Source organism: Triturus cristatus, chromosome 8, assembly GCF_964204655.1.
Source record: "Triturus cristatus chromosome 8, aTriCri1.1, whole genome shotgun sequence".
Classification (NCBI taxonomy): Eukaryota; Metazoa; Chordata; class Amphibia; order Caudata; family Salamandridae; genus Triturus; species Triturus cristatus.
The window spans coordinates 297,761,804-297,788,426 of NC_140591.1; the positions used below are offsets into that span (position 1 = coordinate 297,761,804).

At 46.1% G+C, this 26,623-nt stretch overlaps 1 protein-coding gene across 1 annotated transcript in view; it reads left to right on the plus strand.

The window, feature by feature from the left end:
• Nucleotides 1-26,623, plus strand: part of ZMYM2 (zinc finger MYM-type containing 2) — a 1,132,334-nt gene that overhangs the window by 73,223 nt on the left and 1,032,488 nt on the right. The window lies entirely within an intron of this gene.

Here is a 26,623-nt window from a genome sequence, read left to right on the forward strand (position 1 = left end):
GTGAAAGGAAGCATTACCACACCAGAGTAACTTTTTTCTGAAGACATTAGTTATTATCCCACTTGTTAGCAATTGATTCCTATGAGGCTACCAGCCAAGGCCCCAATTGTTTACTTCTCAGCATTAGTGCTCACATTTCAGAACCGTGCATTTTGTAGAAACAGTTTTGACTGGATCTAGCAACCACGGATACATGTCATTTCTGTGCCCAAAGCAAAGAACCTTTGGCATTTTCTAAATTGACCTAAAAAATGCTGACCTTCGAATAGCCCTCCAAAAGGCAGGCTTCTTTGCAGCATGTATAATATCTGCCCTTTATTACCATATAGTCTACATAAAACATGGAGGTTGTGTGTTCTCTCCCAACTTTGGAGAGGATCTTGTACATCCCTCAGTTGGCCCATCACTTATATAGAACTTTAGTGAAAGAGGAGTATAAACAGATTGCCTTGTCTTTAACCAAGGTGTATGCCCATAGGATTGGAAGTTATTTGGTTTGATAGCAAATGGGGACAGGAGTTGGCCTAACGGCTAGGGCGGGTGACCTCGAATCTGGGGAATTGGGTTCGAGTCTTGGCAATGACGCTGAACATCCTGTGATTCTGGGCAAATCACTTAATCTCGCTGTGCCCAACAAAAATGAATGTGTCCTCATTTAATGCAAATGGTGCTATGTAAAGCGCTCTGATACCAGATTCGGTTCAAGTTCACGCTATATAAAACTGAAAAAAAAAAATGGAAAATGGCCCACCTGTCCCCATGTCACTGATTAGCTACACTAGCCAATGTTAGTCACTCGGTTAAGCCCCCCCTCCCCCTTAATTGCTGAGGCTCCACCCCAGTCATGCGCACTTTCTTAGGTATTTGGATAGTTCGCACTTAAGCTTCAATTACATTTTTCTCCCATACCAAATTTACATCCTTTCTTCCCCCACATCCTTGAGATTCTAACAATACCCAGGGTTGGTGACCAAGAAAATAGGCAAAAAATAGCTACATTTTGAGTTTTTGGGGTGGGGGTTAAAAAGGAAGTGTTCTGCAAAAAAAAGTCTGTTACCCTCCAAAGAAATGGCATCAACAGATGTGCTAAAATCACCATCTTTCCAGCTTTTTTGCTTTCAACCTACTTCCTATTTGTGGTGGAAACCAGTGTGAAACCTATGATCCAGAAAAGCAATAGATTTCTTAAAGTAGAATTTCTGAAATCAGCAAGGGGCCATATGTTTAGATCCCTCAAGGTTTTCCCAAAGAAACGAGCTGTTGAAATATATAAATAATGAAAATCGGTAAGAAGAAAACAGCAGATTGGGACATCGATTTAATTTGTAACGATTTGTAACAATGGCCCATTCTCAAAAGCAATATACCATTTTGTCCGCTACACATTTCTGGTTGCGGGGAAATATAGGGTTTGTAGGTTCTCCACGAACATTGGGTACCCAGAGCCAACTGCTGAGCTGTACCGTTCAATGGTTTTTCAGTGTGTAACACGTAGACTAGTTCATATGGTGAACTATGTGGACTGAAAAAGGATATCCAGGAAACCTATGCATTTCTGCAATGGGCACTAGTTATAGAGTATAGGAGCAGTAGTGATTTGTACATCTCTGAAATTGAGGGTACCCATATTAGCATGTTATTTAGAGGGCAATTTTCAAAATGTCTTTTTTTTTTTTTTTCTTGCACACAGGCTTACATTTGGAAAGCACAAATGCAGGGAACTCCAATTGGTATTAACAAATACTATTCTATAGTCCTACGTGCCTTCCAATAAAAATGGTACCTCTCTTGTGTGGGTGGGCCCAGTGCGTGAGACAGAAAGCGGTTCAAAAGGCAACATGGACACCACGTTTTTCCACAGAAAACCAATTCCTTTTTTGCATTGTCAGTAGTTGTGGGCCCTAGCTCAGGCGGCACCTAAGGAAACCTAGCCAGCCAATACATTATGAAACCTAGGGGAATCCAGGGTTGGTGATGTGATGTGCGAATTTTCTCACCCAGAATCCCTACTAAACCTCAAACTTTGACTAAAAAAACATATTTTGCTCACATTTCTGTGATTGAAAATTCTGGAATCTGCAGGCGGCCACACATTTCCTACCATCTAACGTTCCCCCAAAGTATCACAATAAAAATGGTACCTCACTTGTGTGGGTAGGCCGAGTGCCCGCGGCTGGGAACAACGCAAAACACAACCAGGACATATTAAAGTTTTACACTGAAAAATTACCTTTTCTTGCAGTGTGGGTCCTGGTGATTTTGGACCGTAGCTCAGCCGACACCTAGGGAAATCTAGCAAACCTGTAAATGTTTTACAATTAGACAGCCGGAGGGATTATATGGGATTTGTGACGTATGTGGCTCTCACCAGGTAATTTTACCCAGAAGCCTTTGCAAACCTCAAACTTGGGTAAGAAACGCACATTTTCCTTGCATTATTCCGGGTAAAAACGGCACCCCACTTATTGAGGTGGGCCAAGAGACCACAACACAAAAGGCTCTACAGCTCTGTGTTGAGAGATAAGCAATCGTGGTATTTGCGGTATTTGGGGCCATGCTGTGACGCCTCCCATGTAAACTTGGCAATCAGGCATTTTTGAAAACTACACCACCAGGGGATTCCAGGGTGGTGTTCCTTTCATGGATCCCACAAGATTGTCTTACCTAAAATGCCCTGCAAACCTTAAACTTAGTCTGAAATCATGCATTTTCCTTACATTTCTGTGATGTAAACTTCCGGAATCTGCAAGAATTCATTTGTAATCAAGTATACAGATGGGCTTGTAAACTTTGGCCATCTGACCCCAAATTGTGACAAATTCTCATCATGAATTGTAGTGAGCACGTACACATCACGCCAATCTGCAAACTTGACTTAAAGCAGCTCTTTGGGATGCAATGCAGTGCTCTGGGATTTTTGCTTTTTGCCCCTCCGTGTGCATTTGCTTGGAAGTCCGAGGTGCTTGGTCGCTCCCTATTTTTTGAACTGTTACTGGCTGTACGCTAGCATGGGCAAAAAGAAGGGATCTCCTGGTGCGACTAGCGCGCTGCCCCCGCCTCGTACTCTCTCTACCATTGATAAATATTTAACCCGGGCTGTGGGTATGGTCACTAATAAAATAAGGCTGGTACACCTGAGGAGCTTGCCCTAGCAGTACCTCTGCAACACCCTAATGCTCAAAGTCCATTTGAACTTGCCCGGTTGGGTACGCCTAGTTTGGCTTCAGACCCGTCTGCTGGCTTACATGGAGATGCCTTGCCAAGGAAGAGAGGGGTATGTATTAATGTTATGATGGCCTGCCCGGGGGTGTGCCTATAGCAAAAGGGAGGGGAGTCCATTGCAATTGAGAATAGTCCTACTGCATGGTGGAAAGTGATCTACACCGTGTGTCTGACCCAGAGAGTAGCCCAAAACCCAAGCGCAGGAGGGAATACGTTAAAATTACAAAAAATAGATATCCTGCTGCAAAAGTGAAAATGGCCCCCCCAAATATACCCTGTAATGACGAGGGGGTACTTGTGCCAGTATCTGTTGCCACCGAGAACATCTGGGCCCAGCTTATTTGTCTTATAGGCGAGCTGTTGTATGTGAAACTTCGCCCTATTATTGATCGCCTAGTCCAAGTGGAAGCCAAAATAGCAATGCGACCAGCCTTAAGGGCATTCACTTGTTCTCCGGATACTTTTTTATTTTTTTGTTAAACTTTTTATTGCATTTTTACGTTATCATATATGGTGTACAACAATCTGGTACAATTTGCAGTGTATTACATATAGTATCAACATTTCAACAGGTAATAGCTGCGTGTCCGTTGAGGAGGGGGGGGGGTTGTGTCTCTCTGCTTATGTATGTTACACTGGAAACCTGTTTGTAGGTGAGGTCGAGAGGACTACTTTGGCACCCAGTCTTCTCAGGATACTTAGTGCACCCTTATCACCCCTATCAATTATTCTTCCAGTCACAGGGGTGGAGGAGCAGCTGATAACCAAGTCACTGATTTTGATATCGGCCCAGCTCCTACCAGAACATCAATATCCACAAAGCACACCCCATTAGGGATAATCAAGCTGTCCAGCCACCTGTAATATGTGATTCCAGCACGGACATGCTTTCTGTGATTGACGCCTCTGCTCTGAAGCGCGACGAGGCCTCCGGGTAGTTACGCGCTATATAAATATAATTTTTCATTTCATTTCATTTCTACGCAAACGTTCCCAGACTCAAAGTTGGCAACCTGGAAAAAAGAAGGGGCCTAATGAACAAACTATTCAATGGTTGAACATGAAGGTCCCTGGCCACGGGGACATATCTAAGGCGATATTGTTGGCAAGACGTGTGGAAGGGTTTGGCAGGTTGGGAAAAGGGTACAAGTGGGATGATATTGTGGTTAACCTTCGTAACCCTTTGGTTGTAATGAAGATCCTGAGAAAAGCTAGTGCTGGGCTGATTAAAACCAGCTTAGTTAAGATTCTGCCACTTGGTTATTTCTATAGGCACTTTACCACATCACACCACAACGTCGCTGGGTTAGCTGCCACTGAGTGTTCCTCCTAGGGTTCCCTCCGAACCCTCCCAACTGATTGTACCTCTTAATATCAGATTCACAGTCTTGGGTGGGCTGGAGAACAATGAATGACAGCCAAACAAGGAGTGTGAATGCTCGGGCTCCTCGGCTGAGCGTAGTGTATCTCTTAGGCCTAATCCTGCTGTACAATTGATTACCAGTGCAGCCCCGACTAATCTCCCAAAAGGTCCAGAAGCAATTGTTACAATGGTAGAAGGTGGTTTAAATCATGCTTGTAGTAAATTTCTAAGCTAGAATATAGCCGGTCTAAATTCCCAACTTTTTAAAGAAGACTGGCAAATTTTTATCTTGGCCTGCAGATTGAAGCGAGAGGAGGAAATGCCGGACGATTGCGCAGCGACTTGGTTTAAACGTAATTGACCGGAGGTTACGACGAATCACGTGAAGAATGCCAGGTCCCCTATAGATGAAGCAAGTGTGCAGAGGATCACGAGATTGATGAATGGGGCCAAAGCAGATGCCTATTTGCTCTGAAGTTTGATTAATTTGGACTTCATACAGAGTGTACCCCCGTCCTGAGGAAGCCAATAAAGTGGAGACTGAAATGCGACCGCGTCGACAGACGAAGGAGGAGTCCGCCTATTGTTTCAATTAAAACATTAGTTATTTGGCATAATAAATTAAGATAGAGGGATGATACCTCTGATGCCAAGAGGACTACCTTTGAATGTATCACTGAGATGGAGAAGTGTACATTTTTAAGAAGTAGTTAGGGGAGAATATATAGGATTTTTTTGTTGTGTATATATGACTATGTATATATGGATTGTCTAGCAATTTATTTTTGAATACTTGTGATGAATTTGTCGAGTTTTGTGTATAATTCATTTTGATGCTCACTGATGGATATTTGCACCTGAAAAATAAGCATTGAATTTGCTATAAGAAATCGTGTTTTGCCAAGGTAATTTTATAAACTCTTGTGCAAAAATAAAAGATTTATCCCTCTATACCAATTTTTTTGTATATTATAGATGTTTCTATGCCCAGGTATGGGAGGGTCATTTGGGCATTCCCCGTAGTGATCTTTTGAAATTTTTATCTTGAAGCATGATATAGTAGTCATGCAGGAACCATGGGACAAGAGACTTCATTTGATGGTTTTACTTGTTTTAGTTTGCCAGCGACACCGTCTCCAGCGGGGAAGAGCCAAAGGGGGGTTGGCAGCTTGGTTTAAAGTAAATAATGGCTGTCCTCTCTCCCCTTTTCTTGGACCTGGGGGGAGGCACAAGTCTTTTGCCTTAGCAGGAATAATATATTTAGGATCTATATGGTGAATGTTTTGGTTTAACTCTGTTTTTTATTAATGTCCTCAACATAACATCAGCTTATGACAATATCACCATCTCTTATACCCACTTCCATATTTAAGACATTATATGTCTACTTATTACAGATATTTTCTGCTCTGAAGCGCATGGTATTTGTGGTATACATCTTATATTAAAGACCTACTTACCAAGAACAGAAAAATGTAAACAAAATCAAAATTCAAACAATTTCCCATCCATCCCCTCCCTCCCCACCCCCCTTCTGGCATTTTTATTGTCTATTTCTGTTCTGGATCTGGCTTACCACTTTCTTCCTAGTTTCAGGATTCCTTTTCTATCTTGGGGCTCTCCTGTGTTTGTTATCCAGAGAAGCCAGAGAGATCTTGGGCACATAATTTCATGGAATTCCACTGACAGTAGGGTAAGGAGTGGTTTCCATACATCTTTAAATGCCGCTTCAGAGTTTTGTCATTGAGGCATGTATGAATTCAATCCCCAAGGTATAACACATTCTATGGAGCCAGCCTTTATATGTGGGGGTTACTTGCGTTCCCCAGTGTGTCAAGATATTTTGAAGTGCAGCCTCAAGGGCCAGGCCCGTTTGTATGGTGAATTTATAGAACAATAATGTAATTTCCAGTGCCTCTTTGCGGTAATTGATATGCTGGTGGAAAAAGATGCTCGGGCAGAACCTCCCTCAATCTGTTGGTGGCAGGGGATTTTAATGCCAAATTTGTTGTTTTACCACCTCTATTCCCAACTGTTCTCGAACCCTTTATTTGTGATGCAGTTTGCAATACGATGTACACTAGGGGGCGGGTCCTATTTCCCTTACTGGTTGATCGCTAACCCCTCTGGCTGTGACATTCCAACTTTTATATGGAGGGGGGCAGGGAGCACTATAGATTATATCTTCACTTCCAGGAGCATGTCCTCAAACACTAAAAACAGCGAGGTCATAGCCCAGATCAACAGCGACCATAATCCGATCACTGTGCAAATATTGACCCCCATTCGCGAATCAGAAGGCTAATCTACGATCGACCCAGGTCTTAAATACAAAGGATGCAGGGTGCAAATTGGTCTGGCGTACTGCGAACTTGAAGCACATCATGGCCCAGGTAGTTTGTATTAGCACAGCATTGGTGAATAGTTTCAACTTGGCAAGTTGCAACTCGGCCATTATTCAAACTCCTTTTACAAACCTTTTTCTGTGGATAAAAGAGATGCTGTCTAGATCTAATCCACAGCCAAGTCACCAAGTTAAATCATGGTTTGATAAAGAATGTAAATCGGCTAATGTTTCCCTACGTAGGGCCTTAAAGCAATCCCCTAGAGATCAGAGCGCCATTACAGCTAGCAGGTAAAATCTTCCAGCAAAGAGAAGGAAACCGGCCATAAAGAAGGAGAATTCATTGTTAGTGCTTGCCAACTAAAAGACCTACGAGCCTTTTGGAAAGCCGGGCGATCCGTTTATCTTCTCCATCACAGCCGATAAAGAAAAGGTTCACATCCCGGGGGAGGCCTGGCTAGTGCATTCCTCTGGAATGTACACCCCTGACGATGGGGCCGACAATGTACTTCAGCCACTGGTCCCACTGGGTTTAAACGTGGAGTTTAGTGAGGAAGAGGTTCTGAAAGCGATTGATAGGTGTAAGAAGGCTCCAGGACCTAATGGTGTCCCGCTTGATCTACTTAAGGAGGACCCTGGGTTCTGGACTCCTGTCCTTACTTCTGTCTTTAACTCTTTTTGTAGCATGGGCGTGGCCAGGTCTTGGTGTTCTTCTATAATAGTCCCTATCTTTAAAAAAGGTAATGTGCAAGACGTTTAATGTTATTGCCCAATATCCCTCCTGTACTCCACAGCCACAATTATTGGAAGGGTAGTCCTGGATCGTTTACTCGACTGGACTAATAAAAATGGAATACTTGCCCACGTCAGTATGGGTTCAGAAAGGGGCTTGAGACAATTCAGCAGTACCTCAACCTTCACTTAATTGTTGCCATTTATGAACCTGTCAAGCACCTTTGACTACTTATCTAGAACAAGCTGTGACCCATTTTAGAGGATATGGGCGTCAACGTGGAGATGGTTTCATCCTTAAGACTTCTTCACTATGACGTTACAGCGTCACAGCAACAGTTGGGTATGGTAGTGCTGGTGAATGCATAGAATCGTTCAGTATTAAGCCGGGTTGCGCCAAGGAAGCGTGCTTGCCCAATTCTTTTTCTCCTCTACACAAATGGTCTAGAAAAAAACTCTGGTATCCGTTGGGGCAGACGTGCTGTGTATGGAGAAAAAGCCCGTTCCAGCACTCCTGTATGCTGACGATGCGGTGCTCCTGGCAAGGACAGCCAATGCCCTCAAGAGGCTTATTTTTAGTGATGTCAGTTTCGTGAAAGAGCTGGGCTTGGAGACTAATCTTAAGAAAACCTTTGCTATGGTTTGTGGACTCAGAAAATATGAAAACATGCACCCCGGGACTGGACTTTGATGAGGACTGTACTTGGTGTACCTGTACTAAAAATAGGATAGTGCGCTTTACCCAAGCTGTTGGTAATACTTCCTCGCTTGCCATGTCAATTGGCAAAAAAACCATTGCGCCGATATTAGAGATCTATAAATAGAAATACTTGCCAATTTTGACATATGGAATGGGGGATATAGGGATGCAAGTGCAATGCAGATGGAAGAGAATGGATTCTGTTGCCGGCTACTAGGTGTCCCTCTCTACCCCGCATTTTCCATTGCATTTGTAGTAAGGCTTGCGATATGTTCAAGACACTATTGATGCCGCACCCATGGCTCTTTGATGTTCTATTTGGTATAAGAAAGAAGTCAAACTTAATCAGGCAGACATTAGAGATTGTTTATATATTGAGCATGGTTCGGCCATCCCTTGGTTAAAGTATATCAAAGAGTTTCTCTGTGCTGGAATGTGCCCACCTGTTTGAGCACCCTGAGACAATTGTGAAGAAAGACAGAAACTGGGTCCAGGACTGTTTTTTAAAGCATAAACAAGCTACTAGGGAACTAACGTAAGTGGATTAACCAGCACTCCGAAATTATTTCATCATTCAAATGGTGTCAACTACTGCCCCATACTTATTATACGTGAGTAATGTGTATGAGAGAACACTGCTGGCAAGGTTCAGGTTAGACTCCTTCCGTTGGTTAATTTGTTTTCCCCTTGGCCAGTATTCTTCGGATTCCATTTGTATTTGTCCATGTGATGAGCATTCAAGCCAAACCATTTTACACTTTATCTTCTTTTGTCAATTTTACTGGCTGTACACAAGGAAATGTTTACTAGACCTATGACGGAGACATAAAATTGTAAAGCCGCCCTATTTTACCTGCTGCAACTCAATGACCACGTTGTATGCCACGCAGTTGCTAGCTTATTGAAGTGTGTTGTAGCCAAAAGAAGTAGCATGTTGTTCTGATTTAAAAAAAAAATTATTTTCCATTTTATAAAGTGTTGTGGGTCTTGTTTTGTAAAGTGTAAGTTTGTCCCTGGCATCTTACTTTATATCCATCTTAGCTTTGATGTCCTTTGTTAAAATGTATGCACTTTCCCTTTACATACTGTAAATTATTTATAATATTTAGCTTTTTTAACGTGTCTTATATTTCATGATTCTTACTTATTGTATGCATCTATTATGATCTGCCTTAGGGAGTTCGAATAACAATGAATGCAGGATGCCTATCCTTGCTCCAATTCCATTGATACCAGTGGTGTTGAACAGATACAGACAAGTGTCCATGGTGTTCATCCTCATTGCATATCAGAGGACCAGGCATACATGGTTCTCAAATCTGGTGGAAATGACACAAGGTTGGGTGATGATACTTCAACCTCATCAGTGCTTGTTAACAATGCAAAGGTGCCAGGTATACCACCAGAGCCAACAGCCCTTAGCACTGCAGCATGATTTTTGAGGACCAGGTGTGTCCACATGGGGTTCCCACGGTGAGCCATGGAGGTCCTTCAAGAAGCTAGAAGGTGTAACGCAAGGAGGTGCAAAACAACAAATCTGATCAGGTTCATACACTGGTGTGACAGAGAATAAATGAAAGGATAGTTCGACACAAGACATCACGGTGTTAAAGTACATCATGCATCTGTTTGATGGCTTAGCATACACTTTTAAGGTTTAGCTCTCTGTTCTCGTAGCCTACACAAGAGTTCATGGGGGCGTGGCTTGGCGCCGATGTAAGCAGCAGCAGATCTCTGAGCTCCTCCGTGGCTGTCCTCCGCCGTAGACCACCCTGGCAAGCTACAGACACCCCTGATACTGCAGACTAAAGCGGAACACCGGGTGCCCTCCTGGATGAACTTTTAGGGCGTGAGAGCGCTGGAAAAGGGAGAAATTCGGGATTTCCCTGTGCGTTGCAGTCAGTCTGATCGGGACCCAAAATGGCGGCTGTGATCGGAGGAGGAGACGCCAGCCGTTGGGGATTGCAAGTGCCCCTGGAGCATCTACTGGCCGTCATACCCTAACTGTTTGGAGGTACGGTCTCACCTGGGAACCGGTGAAACTGAGGGGCGGAGAGGGCGGACTCGCCTCGTCGGGCTGACTGACCAAGGCTGCCTGACCCTAAGATAGCGGATGGAGGGACCCTGCCTGTGCTGCGGTGAAACCACTCGACTCAAGGCCGCCTCTCCTGCACAAGACTAACACTGGCATGGTTTTGGCACCCTACCCTGCTGAGGCGGCAGGCTGAAGCGACACCCGGCTGCGCTGGGGCGGGCGGAGAGGTTCCCGTGAACGGAGCTGCTGAGGTTCACGCGCATGGGGGTACTGCGGCCTGAAGAGGTGCACAGTGCGCTGAGGCTCTCGTGATTGCCACGACTGCCCTGGGCTCACGGAGGAATTGCGGTGAGGTCAGGTGGGAGGAGGATGGGCAGAGGCGCGAGCGGCCTGAGCTCGGGAGCACCCAGAGTGACCTGCTATTCCAGGGTTCGGTGATTCGTGCACAAGGACTACCCCTGGTGGGTGCTCACGGGCACCTTGCACGCCCATGCTGAGTTGCACCTAGTCATAGAGCCATGCCAAGAGAGCGGTGCTGAGAGAGTGTGCGGGGGCTAGCTTGGACGAAAGCGCTGCTCAAAGCACGATTGTACTGACGTTGGAGGTGTGCTGTGACGGGCCTCCTTACTGTGGGTGATGTGAGGTCTAACATCCCTGGAAGTGCAGGAACATTTCAACGCCTGAGCCGGTCATTGCGCGCGCACCATCAAAGCGCCTAGGAGGTACTGGGTCCGGACCCTGTTGCACCGGAGGGCCACAGTGATAGCGCTACAGGACTGCCTACTTACTGAACCGCTGCGGGGGTGAGCCCTTTGTTCCTGGATGGGCTATCCCTCCCCCACTACTGAGGGAGCTGGGACAACTGTCAGGGGCTCCTACGGATTGGAATCACCTGGTCCACATACTTCCAGGCAAGACACACGGGAGCTGAGGGGCGGTTGCCATTGCACCCTCTGGAGGACGGCGGCATCACACTTGACCAGTGAGGGCGGGGCCCAAGGACCTGGCTCCCGCAGCGCCTTACTTCTGGCAATAGCTTGCAAAATGGGAAGGGTGTCCAGGAGCAAGAGATGCGAGGTCCTGCAGCCGACCGAACCGGAACATACAGACGATGAGGAGAGTACGGCTGGGAGTCGCGGAGTGGGGCAACCCGGAGACCCCTCATTGGGTGACATTGTGCAGGCCATTATATCCTCACGGGAAGTGCTGGAGGCTAGGATGGACGCCATTGGGTCGGATCTCACCCTCTTGAAAGATGACCACCGGTAACTTAGAGAGGGTAGTGACCAACGAGACTACCATGAAGGACATACCGGATGCAGTCACCATCCTTCAAAGCTCACTGAAAGAAGTGGTGAACAGGGTCAAGGTGCTAGAAATGAGGGCTGAGGACAGCGAAGGGCGCTCTAGAAGGAATAACCTCCGCATTGTAGGCGTTCCGGAACGAGAGGAAGGAGCTGATGCGGTCCAGTTCCTGGAAACCTGGCTGAAAACTGAGGTGTACCCAGAGGGTCTCTTCCCCCTTCTATGCACTGGAACGTGCTCGTAGGGTTCAAGCTCGCCCACCTAGACCTGGAGCCCCGCCCCGTCCACTTGTGGTGCGGATACTGCATTACCGGGATCGGAACTTTATTTTACAGAGGGCCCGTGAGAAACAGAATCTACAGATCGGGAACAGCAAGGTGATGATATTCCTGGACTATACTAGGGAAGTGCAGCGCCAAAGATCCTCCTTCCTGGCTGTTAAGCGGAAGTTGCGCCAGCTTCGCCTTCCCTACGCAATGCTGTTCCTTAGGGTAACTTTAGGGGCAGAGACTCATTTCTTTCTCAGGCCGCTTGGGACTGGTTGGAAACCCGAGGCGACACTGGACCACGCTCGCCACATCTGAATTCGCCCTGACAGCGGTTGTCTCCCGTATCACCCCCACGGAGGTCCATTTCTCCTGCTGGCCGCCGACGGGAACGAGATAGGGCGGTCCTGGCAGTGGCAGCCATTAGCCATGGTAATGGCAGTCCGACTAGCAACGACACGGACCGCGAGAGGGACAGAACTGAGAGCTCGATCGAGTAGTGCCCAGGGGCTTTCCGATGCTGAACTTCCGAACGTCACTCCGCAGACGGCAGATGAGGTGTTTGGTTGATTGGTCTGCCGGTTACCTGGAGAGAAGATGATGGGATACCCACTGTGGCTCGTGGCCCTAAGAACCTAACTGATGCACGATGGATGGGCTTGGATGTATCCTGGGGACTGGGGGGAGACCTAGCGGTGGCGGGGGGAGCCGGGGGGAGTTCTGAGCAGAAGTGAGACACGCACCTCCACCTTTTTATGGTTTTGAGTATGAATGCTTTAATTTGGATGGGGACCTGTTCTTGTGTGCCTGTCCTGGGGTGTGGGAGTTGGGTAGAGTTTACAGTTTATGGAAAGCGGGCTGGGGTTAGACATGTCACTAATGGGGATTGCTGCTGTCCGAGTATAGAGTCAGGATTATGGGTACCTCCGTAGACATACAAATTATGACCTGGAATGTTAGGGGGATGCACACGATGAGCCGGCGGCACAAAATACATGCCTACCTGACGAGAAGAGGGGTGCAAATAGCATTACTTCATGAAACTCACTTGACAAAGACAGAAGGAGCTGCACTACAGCGCCGACGGAGGGGACAGGTGTATCACATTACGTACTCTGCCTTTGCATGAGGGACCTTGGTGTGGGTGCGAGCGGGGTTCCCTTTCAATGTGTACGACAGATAATAGACCCTGAGGGACGATTCGTGGTGGTGGCGGGGCGCCTTGATGGCCGAGATATTACTATGGCAAGTATATACTCTCCTAATGTTGACCAGCCGGCTTTCTTTGCACAACTATCTCAAACTAGCGCCATCTGTGCTGTTGGGGGTGTGGGGGGGGGGATTTCAATTGCATTACCGAAGTGGCCCTAGACCGGTCTCATCCACTTCTCCCAGACGCCCCCACACATAAAATAGCAGAAGCCCGGCGTGACTGGCAGCGGCACTGGGGACTGAGAGACACCTGGAGGGCCCATCACCCGGAGGAACGGGACTACTCTTATTTCTCGGCTTTACATGAGCTACATGTTGGGGTCGACTCTATTCTTTGTCCCCAGATGTGCATGGAGGTATCGCACTGCGTGAGTACTTAGCCAGGACAATATCGGATCATAATCCCCGGTTAGTGTCAATGAATTGGTTGCGAGTTAGGTCCACTATTCCCAGTTGGCGCCTCCGACCGGAGACTTTGGAAGACCAGGTCTTTAGAACCACAATAGGCACTGCTATCGAGGAGTACTTCCAGACCAACACTTACACGACCACTAGCATTCACAATGAATGGTATGCTTTCAAAATAGTGAAAAGAGGTCGCTGTATAGGAGAAGCGGTTGAGGTGCGAAGAACCTTGCTGAAGGGGGTACAGAGGGCAGAACAACAGCTCCGAGACGTGGAAAGAGATAGACCTGAACGAGAGGATAGACAGGAGGGGCTTACGACGGCCAGGGAAGGATTGGCGACCCAAGTGGAACGCCCGAGATGTTTTGATTATAGTGAGTTTATTTATTTGTTGATTGATTAATTAAAATCATTAAAAAAGAAAAATAAAAAATAATGAATATCCACAACAACATCTAACTAAACATACATATACAAATACAATGAGATTTACTTACAGCACCAAAACTAAAATGCCTTGTAATAGCAGCAAATATAAATAATTGTAACAATATGCCAAAAACAGTTAGCAATAGAAAAAACGTGCATTATAATTTCAGCTCCAAAACTAAAGTGCCTTAGGCTAGCAGCAAAAAGTTGCAGCATTTCAAGGGGTAAACTACAACATTAAAATAACATGTACAAACAACAACAAATTACACATAATCAAAATAAATTTAAAATACATTAAGATAGCCCACATACTCCCTAAAAGACACTTAAGAACATTATATTGTTATCCTTTTTCTATTAACTTTCATAACACGTATTTCAGTTACTTAAAATGTCTGCTTTACAAAGTTTCTTTTCAGCCATAAAATCAAACTTAACAAATTGGTAAATAATATGAATGTTAACACTTCTTAGACATAAAATAATTGCAGTCCTACATGATCTAACCCCCAATTCCTTAAAAATAGGCTTCAAAATGATCTTCCGCTCTTCTAACTAATTTGGACATAGTTACTATGTGCAGTAAGGTTTCGTCGCATAGCCTACAAATACTCGAAGGCCATTTATTCTCCCATTTTGGGGTTCCATCTTTAGTTGGATATATCCCAAATCTTAATAACATGAATTTATTTTTAATCAGAGGTTTTAAATGAAAGAGCAAATACGGTTGGGGCGACAATTTGCCAAAGGAATTAACTATTGACTGTAAATGATTTTTTCGCCTTAATTCATCTTTTATAGTAGATAGTAAGGCTACTGTTGGTTAATTGATTTTTTTATAAACCATTTTGTTCCTCACTTCATTTACTAAGTTTGGGCATTCAAAATTGCATAAACACTCATTTAAATAGACTTGCCACCTACTCGAATATTCACCTTTCGAAATCTCAAGCCAGCACAAATTAGCTAGCGAGCCCTCATCAGCTCGAGATAGTGACAGTAAAAACTTTAAATATGTAGATTGTCGGGACAGTAACAGTTTTTTTAGACCAAATTCGAGTCTTAAATTAGCACGACTAATATATCTGGGAACCCTAAAAACAGATTTATACGTCCTTACTTCTATGTCGTCAAGCAGTTTTGCATTTTTGCCCCGAAAGATAGTAGAACCGTAGTCCAAAGATGGAATTAACTTTGCTCTCATGACCTTCAGCAAGTGATCGTAATTAGGGCATATTAACTTATCCCTCAGTTTTCTAAAGTCAAATGCGAGCGAAGTACCCTTTGCTTCAAGGTTATTAAAATGCTGCCTAAATGATAAACCATCATCAAATGTGATTCCCAAATATTTGTATGACTTTACACTTTCAATAACCAAACCATTAATATTCCATTCTTTTACTACCAATTTGCCTTTTCCCACTGTCATTATTTTAGATTTTTTTTGTATTTATTGTTAATCCGTTTTGTGTCACATATATATTAAAAGAATCTATTAATCTTTTCAACCCTATAACAGTTTGGCGTAATAAAATGGTGTCGCCTGCATATTGTAAATATTTTATCTCTTTATCCGACACAAAAGGGCAATGAGAGTTAACATTATTAAAATGGGCTGGGAAATCGGACATAAAAAGGTTAAAAAGGCAAGGAGCCAAGACGCATCCTTGTTTGAAGTCTACATTAGCTTCTAGGCGACGGGTCGTAAGTCTTCCGTCGCCAACTTTGATCTGTACCCAAGTATCGGAGTATAATAATTTAATCATTTTTAAAAGTTTCAGATATACCCCATTTAATTAACTTCGACCAAAGAACATTTCGGGGCACAGAATCAAAAGCAGCTTTTAAATCTATGAAACAAATATACAATTTTTGCTTCCTACACTTGGCTCTTTCGCCTAATAATTTCAATAAAATCAAATTAGTATAAGTTGATTCTCCCTTTCTAAAACCAGTTTGTAGATTTGGAATCAAATCCTTTGTTGTAGCCCATGATTCCATTTCATCCAGCAGACAACTAGCAAATATTTTCGCATCTACATCTGTTAATGTTATTAAGCGATAGTTTGCGGCATTATCCCGGGGGCCGCTTTTATAAATTGGTTGGATAATACTTCCCTGCCATGATTCCGGAATAAGGCCTGTTTTACGCACATCATTAAACAGGAGCGTTAATAACTCTGGCCAGTTCTTTATCTTAGCCTTAAAGATGGCATTTGGAATACCATTCGGTCCAGGCGCTCCATTAGATCTAATCTTATTTATTATTTTCTTTACTTTATCAACAGACCATGGCTCAATATCAATAAAACTCAGTGAATCATAAGCACTGGAATGTGACCCCCCCCATCTACTATCTCAGATTGGTAATGATGTAGTTTACATTTACCTTCATCACACTGTGGGCATTGAGAAACAGTTTTCAAATTATTAAAAAAGTTTACCCAACTTAATTCATCAATATTGGCACTATTACTTCTATAATTACCATATTCAAGGTTATTAATAATACCCCAAAATAGCCGCGCATTATTAGATTTGCATGCACAAATGTAAGTTAGACCAAGTTTCTTCATAGTATGCCTGTTTAGCCTTCCAATAGGGTAGATTATAGGGTGTACGTGGCGCGGGCACACGCTGAGAGAGACAAATCTGGGGCACTGCTGGCATGGCTGGCCAATCCGGCACGAAGGGGAACACCAATCTTAGAACTGCGAGGAGGGGATGGAACAGCGTATTACGGGCAGCAAGCTATTAATGGCCAGTTTCTGGAATACTAAACTCCCCTATATAAAAGTCAGCTAGACCCCCGGGTATTGGAGGAGGATTTTCTGGAAATAAAACTCCCTCCGGTTGAGGCGGGTGATGCAGAGAAGTTGGGTCGAGATGTGGAACTGGGGGAGATCCGGGGAGCAATAAAACGTATGGCCAGGAATAAAACTCCTGGTACAGATTTGCTCCCAATAGAGTTTTATGCCACATATGTGGATCTGTTGGCTCCCCATCTGTTAGCCCTCTTCAACAGGTCGCGGCGGGATGTCTGCTTACCTCGTTCGACCAGAGAAGCAATAATCGTACCACTCCTCAAGCCAGAAAAACCGGCGTGGGATCGCGCCGCCTATCGCCCCCTCGCAATGCTTAATCTTGATTACAAGATATTAAGCAGCATTCTGGCCGGCATGGTTACTGACCCATATGACAGCACTTGTGCATGTAGATCAGGCCGGGTTTATTCCTTCCCGGAACACGGCCATGAACATAGGCCAACTGTGTCAACTGCTTCCCAATTCAGCGCAGTTAGGGGAAGAGGCGTGTATCTTATCGAATGACATTGAGAGGGCATTCGATAGTTTGGAGTGGCCGTATTTGTTTAGAGTTCTTCGAGCTTTCGGTCTGGGCGAGGGATTTGTGGCTTGTACAAGGATATTGTACAGAGTCTCGACTGCCAGGGTCCGCACGGGGGGAGTGATTTTGGAGGCCTGCAGCGTGGCCAGGGGGACGAGACAGGGATGCTCGCTGTCTCCCCTCCTGTTTGCACTTGCAATAGAGCCGCTGGTGGTGCACGCAAGATCGAGACGATATTACAGGGGGCTGGACGGGGTGGGTCAGTTCCACTACATTGCTCTGTACGTGGACAATCTCCTAATGTTCCTTGCCAATGCTGCTGAGGAGTTGTGGGGGGCTCGGGAGTTGCTGGCTAGACTGGGACGTGTGGCAGGTCTCAGTCAACTGGAATAAGACGTGCCTTTTCCTTGCTCGGGGTGGCAGGTGTACCACTAGCGGCGCTAAACGTCAGGTGGGCAAGCAGCTGCCTGACTTATCTAGGAGCCCGGATCTATCACGAACCCTCTGACCTGCTAGAAGGTCATATCGGAAGGGCGTTACGAACCACCAGGAGCAATTTTGAATTCTGGTGGGACCCTTCCACTTTCAGTAGCGGGGAGGGTGGCGTTGCTAAAGATGGTAACCTTGCCACGCATTCTGTACTACTTTGGCTCACTTCCTCTATGGATACCGCGAAAGTACTTCACCCAGCTCAACACCATGACTACAGGATTTTTATGGGGGTCTGGGAGACGCAGAGTGGCGCTTCCTACCATGCAGAGACGGAGGCAGGATTCGCAGTCCCTGACTTTGAGGCCTATTACCACGCAGCCCAATTTCAATGGTTCACAAAGTGGATGGCCAGGGGATTACGTTTGGGGGAAGACCACGGGGGCATTGGCCCGGACCTGCGCCAGCTTTCTCGGACTCTCCTCCGGCTCCCTCTAAGCGAACGAGAGATCCAGAGGGAGCTGTGGGTGGTGCGGCAGTGCTGGAATCAGGCCAACAGAAGAGCCAAGATGGGACCCCCGTATGCCCCTGAGATCCCGTCTGAGGGGTCTGCGAGGTACTGCCACAAGGGGGGGGGGGGGCTTGGCAGCGATTGCGATGCTGGGAATAAGTGGGGGTCTCCACTATTGGGGACCTTTTATGAGGACGACGTCCTATTACCCTACCAGAACCTTTTAGAAAGGTATGAACTGCCCCGTCATGATTTTCTCTTACATGCTGCTTTGACGGCAGCCATCCGTAAACACTGGAAAACTGGGATGGCGGAACCCCCGACCTCTCTCCCCTGTCAATATGTAGTATATGCTGCTGGGACGATCAAAGCGGTAACCTGCCTATTCAGGCGTAATACTCAGGAGCTCAGGTCCCCTTTTGAGAGAGAGGCAACGTATTAAGTGGGAAGCGGACCTTGGGATCCCTATAGAGGAAAAGCCGTGGGAGGCGCTGATGAAACGGGCGTCTCTCACCCCACACAAAATCAACGATTTTTTGGGATCCCGAACTGCCTGCCCGTGTTGTAACCTAGAGAATGCTACATTTTTACACATGTTCTGGGAGTGTCCATTGCTGAACGAGTTTTGGGGGGAGGTAACGACTAAACTGGGTGAAATAACGGATAGAGACATTGATCAGACCCCGGGATTTTGTCTAATTCACTGGTTCTCCCACACTGCCCGTAACAAAGTTACCAGTAAATTTATAGACTTGGGGCTAGTCCTTGCCAAGAGAGAAATTACCAGTCATTGGAAGGCGGTCGCGGCGCCTAACGCTACACGATGGCTGCGAGAGTTCATAAAGTGGGCCGACTGTGAGGGGATTTTTAGAATACAAACGGCCCAGAGAGCCAATAATGAGAAAATGTTGACCGCAGTGAGAGCATGGGTGGCGCTGGTAGACTTACTTAAGAACCCGACAGACAACAATAACTGATCCCCTCCGTGAGGAGACTTGCGCATATGAACGGCTGTATTGCCCTTATGAAGCGGATCGCTTGGTCGAAGGGTAGCGGGCACTGAGTGGTGGCTCCCGTCCTTTTGTTCCCTGGCACTGAGATACCAGGTGTTCAACGAGTGAGACTCACTCTTAACACTGAGAGATGGCAAAAGGAGCGACATGTCTGACGGGGGGGGGGGGGGGGTTGGAGGAGTGGAGGGAGGGTAGGGGGTGTTTTGTTAACCCGTTAAACTACTGGGATAGACCAGAGCGAGGCCTCGCAGAGACGCTTATAAACTGGATCCTCCAGATGGGGATATAGATTGGGACTATCTTAGAACTGCTAAGTAAGTGAATGGTCGCAGGTACGTTGCGGGAAGTGGGGATATCAACAGTGAAGCTGCTTTCAAGTATATTTGATACTACATGTAAAAGACGAGAAGTCATTTATTGATGTCTGGGAAACTATCGTATCATGTTAATAATGGAGGATGTATAATATATCAATAAAATCTGTTTAAAAAAAAAACACAACAGTTCATAGAATTTTCTTCAATATTCTGGTGGTCAAGAGTTTCTGGAAGGGCAATAATGTGGAATTTGAATCTAGTGCTAATATAACTCATGAAATTTCCATTTGAGCTGATGCATTAAGCAAGGCTCAAATGCCTAACACCCAAACCAGCCTTCTTGATTGCGATCACATCCCTATGGAGAGTTTGTGAATTGCATGCACTCACCATGGAAGAATCCTGTTTGAAGATACACAAGGACCGAGTGGTAATGAGGACAAACCCATAATTTCTGCAAAAGATCAACTACCACATTCATGTCAATCAAGCAACACAGCTTCTGGCTTTATTTTCCCCCTAGAACTAAAAGCTCAGGCAGAAAGAGCCCTACACGCTGAACATGAGAACAAAGGCAGTCTTGTACTTGTCAAGAAGCAAGACATCAGGAAAGCAGACCAATTCTTAATTTCTTCCGCACCAACAGACAAAAGCAATTACACAGGGCCGTATCCCAGTCCATTGTTATTTTGCACACCATTCAACCTCCGTTTGTATCCAGCCAAATGCAATGTTGGCCCTTCTCCAGTGGGAACGGTCCAGTCAGAATTGCCAGCCCAGGTCCTCCCTGAACCAGAAAACAAGCCACCTAGTACCCTAGTTGGGGCTCATAAGCCAAATAAGCTTGGATCTAGTGACCATGTTGACGGGACCCACGTATGGGATGCCTGTCGGTAATGGTGGCAGAGATTAATTCAAGCATTCCATCCATCAATTTTTGTATACTTTAGTGTCTTGCCTAAGTGGGACGGGCATGCCCATGAGTGGCACCCGTGCACACTGTTACTGGAGTCAAGCTATACCTGGCTGATGAGCCAGAACTAGGGTGAAACTGGTCCTGGGTTGCTTTTGTTCCAGTTCAGGGACGAGCTGACCTGGCAGTTGAGGCTGGACTGTTCTTGGAGGGGCACCCTTGGAAATCAGTGGACTGGACCTTTTGCTGTGTGATGTACGAGTGGCAACCAGTGGATCCTCTTCAAACATTGTCCAGTTTGGCTATGTGGGGCCCAAGTGTCATAAAAGTAGCATCAACTGGTGCTGTATTTCTGGACATTGCAGGCAGTGCCCTTAGAGTTTTGGGGCATCTATTATACTGAGGACTCCATTGAAGTGTCAGGGGTGTATGTTGGCGCCCCCTTGGTTATCAGAAGTACTGCCGTACAGAATCTAATTCAAAGGCATGTGTACTCGGTGCCCAATGGATCTTTCTCTGCTCCCATGCCCAGTGTCTTTCCTGACTAGCCCCATCTGTAAAGTGATAGGCAGTGGTGTAGACTGCGTGGTCCCTGGAATAGATGATGCGTTGCCTCGCAGGGAAGGGCACCTGCTTCAGCAGGTGCAAAAAAATTAAGAAACGAAAAAAATGACCCTTAGCAGCCCACATCAAAGTAGAACCTTAAAATAAAATGTCATTCTAAGTCATGTCTCCCATTTCATTGCGTTGGTGACTCCAGAAGAAGGTTAGCCTGGCTGTTCAGGGCTGTCTTTGTATTATGCCATTTGAGTCTGTTGGACCCATTGAGTTATAGGGCATGAGAGGCTGCTAGTAAATTCTAGCACCACATTGGAAATGTGGTCTTTCATTGTTATTTTTGCACAGTGTGCATTATTGAATGTGAGTCTGTGCTAGTTGGTTTGTCTTTTCATTTGTGAAATATATGCTATTTGTATATTTAAGGTAATAACTTTGTTGTAATACCATTTTTAAAAAAAGTCACAAGAGAGACTTATTGCAGAACTGGCACTCCTCACTGGAGCATGCTTAACGTTCTCATCAACTGACCAGGAGTCAAAACCTGCTTTACTAGTAAACCTGTACCAAATTCCAAGGTTCTAAATAAGGACATTGCAGTATTCTCAGAAAAGAGCAAGGATGGCAGGTTACAACCTGCACCCCCTTCATAATACACATTCCCTTGCTCCGCGCAGCCAATACGAAGCACTCTACCACAATACAACAAAAGGGAACTATAAGCTTCTTGAACAGAGTACTTATAACCGCTAATTGGTCTGTCACTAGCAATCCTCCCGACCACCCCCTTCCCCCCCCCCCCCCCCCCCCCATGAGTACAGGAATGTTGTGCCTTCCAACCACCTCTACCTTTTATTTTTTTTTTTATTCTCTTTATTGAAGTTCAAAGTAATACACGCAGCATCTCTGCCAAGCAAGGCAGCTCAAACAGTAAACCAACATCAAAACATGGTGTGATTGACCGCTCACTCTGTAACTTTAGGCATGAGCTTCTGGCAATATAGATTGATAATCTGCAATGAAAAGGTTAAATACACAAATTAACATCACTCTGCTTCAACTGGTGATCCGGTGTGGGCCTGCAGTTGAAGATATTGGCACAGTGGTTCCCAGATGTCCTTAGGCTTAGAGGACGATGGAAGTTCTTCTGCATATAATTTGTGATTCTCTTTACAATATACCATATCTTTTAATCCATTGATCAACTTTGGGGGCTAGGGTGCTCTCCCATGTCAACGCCACCCGGCGCTTAGTCATCAGCAATGCAATTCTCACAAATCTGCCTAGGGTCCCTTTAAGCTGGGGTACATAGCATCGCAAACCTATTGCTGGTGTGCATTGCAATAAGGTCCCAGACATAGCTTGTTTGTGCTCCACCACCTCTTCCCAAAATATAAACAGCAGCCTTCAGTCCAAGGCCAGATGTCGGCGTCTAACTGACCACAACGCTTACATTTGCTGGTGTCGCGGAGGCCACACTTGTGTAATTTAAAGGGTGTGTGATATACTTGGTGAATGTATTTAAAATGAATGATTAGCTAATTGCCATTTGGTGTGAGGGTGCTAGTGAGGTTGCATATGTGCTCCCATTCCGATGGTATCGGGAAGGGGTAGCCTGTCATTCCATCGGGCAAGGCTTCTATCTGTACCAGTGACTTTCTCATCTCGCACTGCTCTATGTAATTTAGTAACTGTCGTGTGGGTACGACCAACAATAGTTGTAGAGAGTGCAGGGCAGGTGGTTCGACAGGATATGTAGTGTAATGTGTTTTAATAGCCTGCTTCAGCCAATGCACAGTGAACTGAAACAGTGGCGAGGGGTTATATATATTGAAGCCCCTCCGGTGTGATGAAGCTCCCGTCGGGGGTTAAGGTCTTGCATCGTGTCAATCCCTGCCTCCCTTAGCGAATGCAGCGAACTCTCCTCCTCCGTCACCGGCAGTGCAGCATGATGTGCCAGCGGCAATGCCGGGCGTTAAGAGGGAGGTTGGCTGCGAGTTTACCAATAGATGTGTGTGTGTGTGTGTGTGTGTGCGCGCGCGCGCACGTGTGCATGCACACACATACCAGGTAACGGGATTGGGTGTGCATCGCTATCTTCCACCGCTACATGAGTGAAGGTTGAACCAATAGTACACGTACTGCGCCTGGGCACAGATGACCTATGTAGGGGTCTTGAGCACAAAAGCCTCCTTAGGTGTAATCTAGCGCGAGCTTAGTCCAGCCCACCCCGCCTGTCTACCACCCCAGGTCAAGCGGAGCAGGGAAGTTCGCACTGTGTTAAAAAAAAATGCTTTGTCAGTTTTATAGGGATGTTGCAAAACCGGTATAAAAACGCGGTAAAAGGCCCATTTTTATAACTGCAATACGATCGGCCAAGGATAATGGCAGTGCAAGCCATCTGTCCACTAGGGGCTCCCTAAAACACACGCTTTACCATAATTCTCTTTGATGACAATCTCAGGGTCTCGATGCACCCAGATGCCCAGGTACTTAACTGGTTCCGTGGACCACACCAGTGGATAATCCATACTTTTGTTTGGGGGGGGTAGGGGGGGGAATTGTAACGGGTGTAAAGGGTATTATCACAGATTTGTCCCAGTTAATAGTGAGACCCGAGAATAACCCAAATCTGATGTATTCTCTCAGCACCGGGGCCAAGTAGCGCTGTGGCTGTCTGATGAACAGCACCATGTCGTCGGCATACAAGGATAATCCGACCGGGCGGTCCATAAAATTGAGGTCTGACTCCCTATGCCATTGGCAAATCACACAAGCTAAAGGCTCGAGCATGATGGAGAACAGCAGCGACGACAGAGGGCATACCTGCAGAGTGCCCCTTTTGATCTGAAATGCCTCTGGGGTCAGGCCCCCCACGCGCACCCGTGCTGAAGGGTCAGAGTATAATAGTCGCACCCAGCCAAGGAATACATCGGGGAACCCCATACGTTTCAGAATTTGGAATATGTAACTAGACTCTATGGAGTCAAATGCTTTTGCTGCATCCAACATTAAAGTGGCTGCGGGGAGGTCAGGATCCAGTACATGAAACATCGCAAATATAGTTAGTAAAATGTGGGACGTGGATCTCTCCGGAATAAAACCAGATTGATCGGGTAAGACGAGGCATTAGGGGCTGGAGCTTGGCTGCCAGAATTTTAGCAAGTATTTTAGCATCTATATTAATCAAGGATAAGGGGTGATAAAACTCACAAAGAGATGGTGACTTTTCCTTTTTTAGTAAGGTGATGATCAGCGCCTGCTGCAGTGATGGAGGCAATATACCAGATTCATGTTCCTCCACAAACATCTCCAGCAAATGGGGCGATACTACATCAGCATATTCTTTATGAAATTTGTCCGTGAGGCCATCCGGCCCCGGCTTCTTATTATTGGGTAAAGCGCGTATCGCCACCTTGATGTCTGAAGCTTCTTTTGGTTGGCTTAGATATTCACTGTGGCCATTCACCAGCCATGCACAAGCAATGTCTGACAGATACTCCGCGAGGGCTGGAGCGGGCGCTGTCCCCCGCGATGTGTTAGCGTAACACTCGCGAAATTGGTCCACTATATCCTGGGGAGTGTTATGTTCGCCGCCTTGTGCATCCACTATTTTGGTGATAAAGTGATGTTCAGCACAAAATTAAAGTTTAGCAGCTAAATTGCGGCCTGGCTGACTGCCTTCCCCATAGGCCCGAGCTACATGTTTACGGGAGAGATGGCATACCTCAGTTTCTGACATAGCATCATATTCTAAAATCAGTTCATGGATCAGAGTGAGTGTGGTTTTGCATGGCCTCGCCGTGTAGTCATGTTCAAGGTCCGCTTATGTGGCTTCTATCTTTACTAGCTGTCCCCTAATATCTTTCAAAATACCCGCTGTGGTACTGATGCAGACACCCCTGATAGTCACCTTGAAGGCTTCCCAAAGAGTGGCGGCACTCTCTACGGTGCCAACGTTGATCTAAAAATATTGCTCAATTGCTTTCCTAATAGTGTCAGTATATATGGGGTCTAAGAGGGCCTCAGGACGGAAACGCCATGTAAACGGATGATGAGTGTTAGCAGGAATAGAAAAAAACGAGCCTCACTGGGTTGTGATCTGATGGCGTGCGTGGGAGAGCAGCAATGTCGGTGACCCAGCTTTTCGTCCCCCTGCTTAAAAGCCAGTAGTTCAGACGGGACCAACTGTGATGCACTGGCGTGGTGTGTACCTTTTGGAGCGCAATTTCGAAGCCTCCAGGCGTCGATAAGCCCAAACTCTGATATAGCATTTGTAATACTTTGGGCCACTCTGGGTGTGCGTGTGCCATGTGGGCTGGATTGATCTATAGTGGGATCCAGGTGTGTGTTGAGATCCCTCTCCCTCCCCCACCCCATATAATAGCTGCATCAGGCTAGTCGCGCAGTACGCTACAGATTTGTGCAAATACTTACGGTTTGTCTGCTATGGGCCCAGTAACATTAATAAGAGTGATAAGGGAGACCCCCAGCTTACCGTGCACCTTGGCACATCGCCCTTCCTCATCTATGTAGGTTTTGATCAGCGTGAAGAGGAGACCTCGTTTAAGTATACTAATGACCCCCCTGGCATAAGAAGAGTATGACGAGGCCAGGTTGTACCCAGCCCATTTAAAAGCGATCTTGGCCTCCGATACTTTGGTCAGGTGCGTCTCCTGTAAGAGAGCGATCTGTACCCCGTGCCAGTCCAGATAGGCAAAAACCTGCCGGATTTTGTTTGCCGGGGGGGGGGGGGAATGGGGGGTGGGGGGAGTTTTTTTCCCTCGGACTTTCCAAGTAAATTTGTCACCCAGTTGAGAGTGATGAACATCAGCAGAGTGTATGACCTTTTGTGAGAATACAAAGCAGAGCATATATACCAGAGCGAGCGTATCAGAGCAATTACAGTGAACAAACCCCACTTTAAAACAGGTGAACCCCCCCCACCCTCTTTAGCAGACGCCAATGCCATCCCCATAAACTAGACATACCTCAGTAGAGTCGAACAATGTAAAAAAGTGAAATGGGGCACTCCCATTGGGGAATGCTGTGGCACAGACTCCTCTCTGCTGGACAAGGGAGGTGGCCGTCTAGGAGAGTAGTTGCTCCCTAAACCTTTTTGTGAATAGCCCACAATCATGGCAAAGATTGAAACAGGAGTGTGACTAAAGCAATACTACGCCCGCTTTGTCACGGGAAAGCAGATAACATTAACATCAGGAGTGTACCGCAAGAGGACAGCCAAAAATGCAATGCAGCAAAGGCAACGTGTCGCATTGGTCAGAACAGTGGTTCCCGAAGTATTCCTGACCTTACAAATAGATAGGATATGTGATATGGGCACATCCATTGGGGAACGCTGCGGCCCAGTCTGCTCCCTGGCGAACTAGGGGTGAGGCCGATTAATAGACCACGCGCACCTCACAGCATCTGTCCATAGCAAGGAAGTGTTTCAAATTGACAAAAACCTGGCAGTCAACAAAGATAATACTCTGTTTGTGTGGGTACAGGAAGGCCATAG